This window comes from Protopterus annectens, chromosome 1.part0 (assembly GCF_019279795.1).
Source record: "Protopterus annectens isolate FY-2018-M chromosome 1.part0, PAN1.0, whole genome shotgun sequence".
Lineage (NCBI taxonomy): Eukaryota > Metazoa > Chordata > Ceratodontiformes > Protopteridae > Protopterus > Protopterus annectens.
The window spans coordinates 1,849,001,174-1,849,010,407 of record NC_056725.1 but is presented as its reverse complement, the minus strand read 5'-3'; the positions used below and the strand labels follow the sequence as shown (position 1 = coordinate 1,849,010,407).

The 9,234-nt window shown below is 34.8% G+C and overlaps 1 protein-coding gene across 1 annotated transcript in view; it reads right to left on the bottom strand.

Moving 5' to 3' along the window:
* Positions 1–3,222: 3,222 nt before the first annotated feature.
* Positions 3,223–9,234, bottom strand: part of C9 (complement C9) — an 802,110-nt gene continuing 796,098 nt past the window's right edge. Inside the window, exon 12 of the mRNA XM_044069841.1 lies at positions 3,223–3,593. The gene's annotated coding sequence lies outside the window, so the exon portion shown is untranslated. The remainder of the gene's footprint in view (positions 3,594–9,234) is intronic.

Here is a 9,234-nt window from a genome sequence, read left to right as displayed (position 1 = left end):
CAAAAAATACCAAACAACATTTACAAGATAGAGATAAAGCCTGAAAGGAATGGCATAATAACAAATCTGATGCTAGCCTAATCAAATATAAGTTACAAAACAAAGCAAAAAGGCTAGTGAACTTAGACAAAATAAAACCTTTTCCAATCAATTGGCAAACCACAAAAACAACACAAAACAATTTTGGAAATACATCTCAAACCTCCTTAACCCAGGCTCTAAGTAAACTCCATCACCACACACTGACAAAACTCCCGCAGAGATAGTTGTTTAACTCTCATTTTATAGATAGCATAAGCAACCTGTTAACAAATCCCACTGCTGCAACTACCTCAAGCCCCATCTCTAACCCCCGTCCACCCTTATCTCGTGATTCCTGCAAAAACAAAAAACACCCTTCACCTTCTCAACAAACTAGTACTACATCTTCTATCCCCTTTTCTCATAAACTTGTCCCTACCTCTCTCATTCAAAAACTACTTCGAAAGTTAAAACTATGCTCCCTCTCCTCTGACAACTTCCCCCTGAATACTTAAAACTTGCTGCAGAAGCCAAATCATATCCTGTCAGCATCCTTATAAATCACTCCATAGCAGAGTACAGTGTCCCTAACCTCTGTAAAAACTCTATCATCACCCCTTTACATAAGAGGGCAACTTCAATGAACTATCCATTTATCGACCAATCTCCATCCTCTCTCCTTTTTCCAAACTCCAGGAAAAATGCATACATATCAAACTGCTTCTCCATCTCATCCAAAACAAACTAATTACCCCTACACATCATGTTTTTTGTCCCATCACACAGCACCACCACTGCCCTAATCTCCTTCATGGACACCGTTTCCAAATCCATTGACTCTGGTAATATCACCTCTGTATTACTACTAGACTTATCAAAAGCATTTGACATAGTGCCCCACAACAAACTTCTTTAACAGCTATCCATTGTAGGCTGCACCCCACCATCCCGCCAATGGTTTGCAAGCTACCTATCCAACTGCCAACAATGCGTTAAATGGCAATATAAACTATCCCAATATCAAACCAATATAACTAGAGTACTACAAGGGTCCATATTTGGACCCTTAGTCTTCAATATTTTCACTAACTACCTTAACACCTTGTCACCCCTTAGCTCCATTATCTGATACATAGATGACACTACAATAATTTCCTCCTCTAATAACATAAAACATCTCCAACAACTCACCCTAACTACCTTCACCTCAATAGAGATATGGACCAGCCCAGCTACTCCTAAATCCTAAAAAAAAAACTCTTGCTTTTTTCAGCAAACCCAGTCTCATCTGACTTTAAAATATTCTCTCAGGATAACAGAGAAATTGAAATAGTTCTCACAGCTAAGCTAGTAGGTGTTACCATAAACAACAAACTGACTTTAAAACACCACCTCTGCAACAACATTAAAAATACACATCAAACTAGGAGCACTCTATAAACAAAAAAACTTTCTTGGATAACTCCACCAGAAAAACCCTTGCCAACACCTATTTGCTTCCCCTTTCTTATATGCAGCCCCCTTGTACACCAATTTACAATCTTTTCATAAGAACAAGCTCCAATCCTGCTACCATAAAATTGGCAAATTTGCCACAGGTTACCCCTACTGGTCCCATCACTGCCTAGGTCTGAAAGAACTGAACTGGTTCAAACTCACACACCACCTAAATCTAGTTCATTTGTCTTCTGCACATAAAATTATATGTACACCTGATAGGTGCACAGCCTCCAAATCTGTCCTAAAACCCTACATCCTTACCAGAGCCCTCTGCTCTGAAAACAAACAACTCCATTCCAAGCAAAAGAGTTGGACAGTGCCTGTACTCTCATGCTACCGCCAAGCTCTGGAACTCTCTGCCAACAGACATTACTACCACTGAGTGCTTTAACAACTTCAAACACACCCTAAAAAATATTTTTGTTGAAATCAGACTTGTTCCTGCTCTTTCCCTAACAGGTGAACTCCATTCAGTCTCTAGGGCCTTTCCTTTCTACATCTGGAGATCCCTAGACCATGAATTTCATCCACTAACCATTACCATATCGAACTAAGAAACTTTATGTAGTTCTACATCCTTAACTATTTTCATCTTACTCCACAATTCTTCTAAGCGTTTGCTTCCTTCTAATATTCTGACCTACTGCCTGACCCTCACTCTTTACCTTAATCCTACCTGACAAAAAAAATGTAGTCTACCACATTACTTTTACTTAGTATTACCTATCTAGTACATATTTTATGTTTTATTATTGTATCTACCTCTCTGTACTTATTTGGTATTCATAAATTATTTAATGTATGCTTTAATACTTGCCTTTGTCTTGTTCATGTACAATGTCTTAACTTTCATATATCATTTGAAGCTTTTCTCCCTGGGCCTCCACTGAAAATGGGTTCTTGGCCCAATTGGACTTTCCCAGTACACAAATGTTAAATAAATAATAAATAAAATAAATCTTATTGTTTTTTTCTGTAAGAGCTCTGCATACAGATATTACGTTGTGGTAAGTACCCATAAACTTACTTTTTTTCACAACATAATTCGCCACTAAGTAAAATAATAACATAATGTCACTATATCACAGAATAATAAAAAGAAAAAGATGCCTATACAAGTCATTATTTGCAGCCATTTTGTTCATTTTGGGTTAGTTTTGACAAAGGAATTTGAAAATGAATGTAAAAAGTTCTATAAATATGCCTACCTTCATGTAAAATTCTGAATCAATATTGGTTAAAGCATACCAGTGTGAACAGTGTGCAAAAACAAGAAATAAAGCATCAAACCCTTAGATTTATAAAGAAAACAAGACTCCTAAAATCCCATTTGATAGACTGCATTCTGTACATACTTCACTGTTATATATTGTTAGCTTCAAGATCACCATGCCTCAAAGAAAAGGCAAATATTTTATATTTCTTCAGTGACTGGTGGCAATTCATTGACATTAACAGTTTGCTGAATTCACCACAATACTTGTTTAAAATACAAATATTTGGTAAATAATGATTTGAATAATTCTGATTCAAAATGGGGTTCAGATGCTATAAAAAACAGTTGTCTTAAAGTCTAGTTAAACATAAAATACAGGAATACTCAATTGTATGACTATATCCACAATCACTGTACAAGGCCAAAGAGAGCATTTCTTGCAATAATATATGATTTAACAGAACAAACCATACTGTCAACCAGTGTAAAATATGTATTTTAACTTTATTGCCACAGTTTTAATAATCCATTAATCTGTACATAATACAATGGAAGTTTTGCCTACTTTGATTTTAGCAATGAAGCATAGAGGACAAAAGTAACTAAAATATAACATTGTCATAATTTAATAAGCTGTGTCTCCAACTTGTTGATCCGTAAGCTGCTCAATGGATAAATGAAAAGTATGAAGACAATCGGTGTTATTTATACACACATCACATCCAGCCCTCCATGCGCCTAAGGCCACTGCCTTGATATGACACTTTAGTTTATGAAAATCGAGAACCAGATCAGGTAAATTTGCCACCAGAGTCTTGAGATTTATGTCTGTTATTTCTAGAATTAGGCTGAATTCCTGAAATAAGAAAATGTACATATATATTAAACCAGAGTGTTACATTAAAAAATCATATATGTCTGATCGTCTATATAAACAAATCAAACATGTCCTAAATGTTTAGACTTATCTAGCTAATGCTTTGCTTTATCTATCATTTATCTAACTATTTAGTGATCTATTTGTAACTCTTTGTTAATCTATCTCTACAGATTCATAGATGTACACACACATGCACAAGAGTGTGTGTCTCTGTGTGTTACATCAATCTATCATAAACATTTTGTAGAGTAGGAGTTATGAATAACTTATGCGTTGAAAATTCATACGAGATGTATAAGTCTACACACAACAGTTTTCAAGACATTTTATATTCATTCATACATTTTACCATAACAGTTTATTGGGCAAAAATCATATATTAAAGGAAAATGAAAACAACAAATAGTAGCAGATAGCATTAGTCACAATTGAATGATAATAAGTATGGAGACTATTGTAAGTTTAGCCAATAACCAAGCCACTTCATGAAGTCAGAATCAAGCCATGTACCTTGTGTCAGAGAGGCAAAGACTTTAACCATTATGCCAACACAGCCTTTCATGCAGCATATATTGTGGCTGGATTTTATTTGTTTTGACAATTTTGAGAACGCAATGAATGTGTTAAAAATAAACTATCCAAAATATGTGCCAGTTGGCCTTCTGGAAAATTAAAACACTAGCTAAGGGTTTAATGAAAAGAAAAGAAAATCCTTATTTTGTATCTTGAGAGTGGTGACAACTTTTGCATATATTGTTATGGTATCACCTTTTGTTTTAATATGATCAGATGTTCATTTAACAGATGGACATGCTACCTCTTAACCCAGGTTCAAATTCAGACTAAGAAACTTCCATCCCATGGAAAGGCTGCATGAATGTGTTGCAAGCATGTTACAGTGGTGCAGTGGTTACTAATGTAACTCATAGCTGGGGAGGTTGTGTGTGTGTGTGTGTGTGTGTGTGTGTGTGTGTGTGTGTGTGTGTGTGTGTGCGTGTGCGTGCGTGTGCGTGTGCGTGTGTGTGTGTGTGTGTGTGTGTGTGTGTGTGTGTGTGTATGTGTGTGTGTAAACAGACAGATTCATTGAGAGCTATAGATAGATCTCCACTTTGTTTTTATTGGGTAATTAAGTGTCCTCCCTCATCCCAAAGGCATGTCTTAGGTGAACTGGTACTCTCCCAAATCACCCATAAGTACGTGTGTATGCTGTATGAAAGTGAATTGCATCCTACAACGGATTGGTGACCTGTTCAACATTATTTCTTCTGTTTTGCACCTAATGAGTGTTGGGATAGGCTCTATCTCCTCGTGTAACTCTAACACTGATGGAGCTGGTAAATAGAAAATAAACAAAATATGAAATCTAAGATAAATGAAACAAAATCCATGTCAGCAGAACCAGCAGTAAAGAGTCCAATATTAAGTGTTTTATTAACATCCACTTTTCATTCAAGAAAACTGAACTTCTTCAGACAAGCATCATCATCGTGATGTTTGTCTGAAGAAGTTCAGTTTTCTTGAATGAAAAGTGGATGTTAATAAAACACTTAATATTTGACTCTTTGCTGCTGGTTCTGCTGACGTGGATTTTGTTTCATTTATCTTAGTTTGTTTCAACTTCTGTTGCTTAAAATATGAAATCTAGTCTATAGTACCATACTATCTTAGTGTGCTTTAAAGTTGTTCACAGTGAGTTATTAAAAAGGACACCAACTATTTTATGTATTTTTTTCAAATCTGCAAACTTGTGAAAGACATATATTATTTAAAAATACATTTTTAAGATAAATTAATGGTGAATAAGGGGGCATTTATAATTCAGTTGTGTATGCTTCAGGTTTTAAGTTATTATTCTTTAAATATTATGTATATTGATGATCTACACAATATTTAAATATGTTCCTAGAAAAAGATAATTCTGACAACTTAACAGATATATTTGTAGTCATTCTTATTAAGGGAAGGCATCATTGTTAACCTATATTTTGTTCTAGATATTAGTATTACCATTATATTTACCTTGATAGCCTTAGTACAAAAATTAGAACCAAGAGTTCTCTTGGCTTTTTTTGCTTTTGATGTGAATTTCTTGGTGTCCATGTCTCGAGACATAATAAGCAGGTTATGATCTGCGACCTGATCATAATCTTTTATTTTAAGGATATGAATTTTGTGTGCTCATGACATATGTTAATGCTTTTACAGTGTGTTGTGAATGATGTTGAATTTTTTTAGCTTTTTCAGATTGTTTTTATAAGTCTGAATTCCTGATTAGTTAATTTTAACTGTTGACTAGCAATAACTGTATGACAGTGCTCTTGCAAGAACAGTTGAATTATCTGCATGAGACAAAATGGCATGCTTCAGCTCGATAGCTAACAATATACCATTTTGTTTCATTCGCTGTGGTCCCTTAGCTTTTATATTATTATTCTTTATACTGGTTTCTTGCTGTATTCAGTGTGAAATATTAATGTATGGCTGAAATGTTTATCCATGGGTTGGCCATTTGTTTTGCACTTAGCTACAGACATTTATTATTTTCACATCACTCAGAGTCCATTAATGAACAAAGAGGTAAGATTCCTAGAACTGTAAAAAAATGGTTTTGAATATATACACAATCCATTGATACCCACAGGGAAAAGATCTGCAGACATTTAAAGTACTGTTTCTACAATTATTAACATGGGTGAGACAGTTACTGAAGCAATTATTCCCTGAAATGGAACAGATTACCTATTTATTGCTTTTGTTCACCAGGAACATCTGACTGGGCATAGGACCCATTGTCAATGGAGTCCCAGGGAGAAAGACTCCAATGTATAAAAAACAGTAATAGACAATGTGACACTTACATTTGAAAGGCAATAATATATAATAGTCTTTACAACATTTTTCAAAACAGGGAGAACTGCATTTCAAATGTAGTGAAGTATACAGACACCCATATTTTTGCTATTTTAAACAGAAAGCAGTATATTTTACAAGTGATATAGTGGTGAGAGAGCTAGTAAGAAATTATGTTTAATTATAATACATTATAATTCTAATTAGGAATTCAAACAATTAAGATAGAACTTAATCTGAAACAAGCTAAAAAATCAAAAATCAGCATTATTCATAACATGATGTAAAAGCTTTAACTGTTATAAAATTTAATAATTTGAGAAGGCTATTTTTGTTTAAGAGACTGTATTGGCAACAGATGTCTCCTGAGTCATTACAAAGCAGCCACTAGGATCCCAAGAGGTATATGTGTATTAAACAGTAACATGTAATAATGTGAATAAACAGATTTTAAAGTAGTTGCAACAACTGAATTTGTTGTTTGGTACAGAATATTCAAAACTGATTATATCATTTGTTGAAAAAGAAGAACAAGGCATACCTGAGAAATCTGTGGTGATCGAATGCAATTAAGGGTTAGCCTATATCTGGATTTTTGAAATTCAGAGATATTTCCTTATAAAACATTACATCTAAAGATGATCTCTTCCATAATATAAAAATAAAAAGTACAGTAACTGGATTTTTGTTTTCTTTCTATGGACACCAACAGCCAGAGAAAGATCTGCTGATACAGGCTCCCCTAAGAAGGTTTCATTTTATAATGAAGCACTTTATCTGCAGCCCAGATAATACCACCTGAATTTTGTATGAAAAATATGAAGAGTATGAAATAAAAGCTGCTGAAGTAGAAATAGTAGAACTAGGAGAACAGGAGCAGACATCTATGAATGAGCAGCCATCTGCCAGCTAAGACAAAAGGCAGAAGAACAAATATTAATTTAAGACTTACACGTGAGCTTTATTAATAATTCACATTTTTATCAGGTGTGCAAAAGTGTCATTAATACATAAAATGGTGAGAAAGTCATTGCTGATCTTAGGATAAATATTTATATATCTATGGATGATAAGGGAGCAGTGACAGTGACTACTGAGTATGATATACATATTTGTGTAATGATGGAAATGTTAAATGCCACTGGGAAATACAGTAAACATATTACATCACTTGTATTTCAAATTGTTTTTTTTTGTAATATAATTTATGATTTTGTTTAGCTGAGTACATGTCTAGGGAACTGCAGGGTGTTTAGTACTTGACTATTCCCAGGTGCTCTATTTTTTGAAAAATCCCCCAAAAAAGAGTCATAAAACTATGCACTGTCTACCATTTATACCTTTGAAGTTACTTTTTCCCCCTGGAAACAGTTCTTAATTATTTCAATTTTATTTTGCAGCCCATGGTAATATAGACTAGGGATTTATAATGGGTACAAAATATTTTGGAAAACACTGGAAATTATATATTTCCCAGAAAAGGCAATTATATTTATTGATATATAATATTAATCATCTAAATAAGGACTTTAAAAATACAAGTGGTATGGAAGATTTACACTGGCAACTGAATACATTTGCAAAGTTTTTTTATGTATTGTATTCGACATTTGTTTACCAGGAAAGAATGACTGGGAAAGAAAGAGCCCATTTTCAGTGGAGGCCTGGAGAGAAAAGCTCCACAATCACAATCTTTCAAGTTTCTATTAAGTTGAAGAAAAAAATAGTTGAAATGATTTTGATGTTAGGTATTTTGAAGTGTAGATAGAGAAAAGTGGAGAAACAGGCATAAAAATCCTTAACAAATGTAGTATAAGACAGCCACTAATCAATATCATAAGCATTAAATACAATAGCAGACAATCAATGAAGAGTATAGCATATGACATCATAAAGTGGATTAGAAAGAAATATTCAGTGAAATAATCACAATGCATACACCTCATGATCCATAGTGAGAGCAACAAGTAATGGCCACAATAACCAATTTGGATATCACTGTATTGTAAACAGAAGGTCAGACTGGTTACTTGGGTACCACAGTGGCTCACAGGCAGGGCCAGCCTTAGCAATAGAAGGGCCCAGTTTATGCCACTACATGATCTGGCACCACTCAATTACAGCTGAGAAAAAAAAGGCATTTTACATGGTGTTTAACATCTAAAAACTGTAGCAAGTCACTTGCTTACTACAGTTTGCCATGATAGCCTGACTGGATTTTTTTCTTTATTAATTGTTTTCCTTCCTTCTGAACTATCAGGGGTTGCTATCAGCAAGTTCCAGTGTTGCAGGAGTGTGACACCAACATTTATTAATGAAATGCTAGTAGTTTAACAGATGCTGGTATTATTTTTGCTGTCATGGCCGAAGTGCTCAGTGTGTGGTAGTAGGCTGACTATAGGAAGATACTTGTTCATAGGTTCATAGATAGGCACTAGGCTATTGGCCCTAGGGCCTATACAAGCCTAGCCAAAAAGGTACCCAGGCTTTTGCCACCCAAGAAAATTATTTTCCTGTGCCCCTGTGAAGCAGAACCACAGAAGTGATCCCCAGGGTGAATTTCCTATTACCCATCCAATCATCAAGATTTTTCTTGAAGAGTGCTAATGAGGAGCTCTGTTTGACATAGATAGGTAGTCTGTTCCAGAGTATGGGAAGTCCCTGGGACAGGAATCTATCCCTCCAGTATGTTCTGTTTATTGTGGTGACAAGGTTTAGGTCCCTAGAGCGTGTAGCTCGGAGGGATTGGGATTTCTTTAAGTGGAGC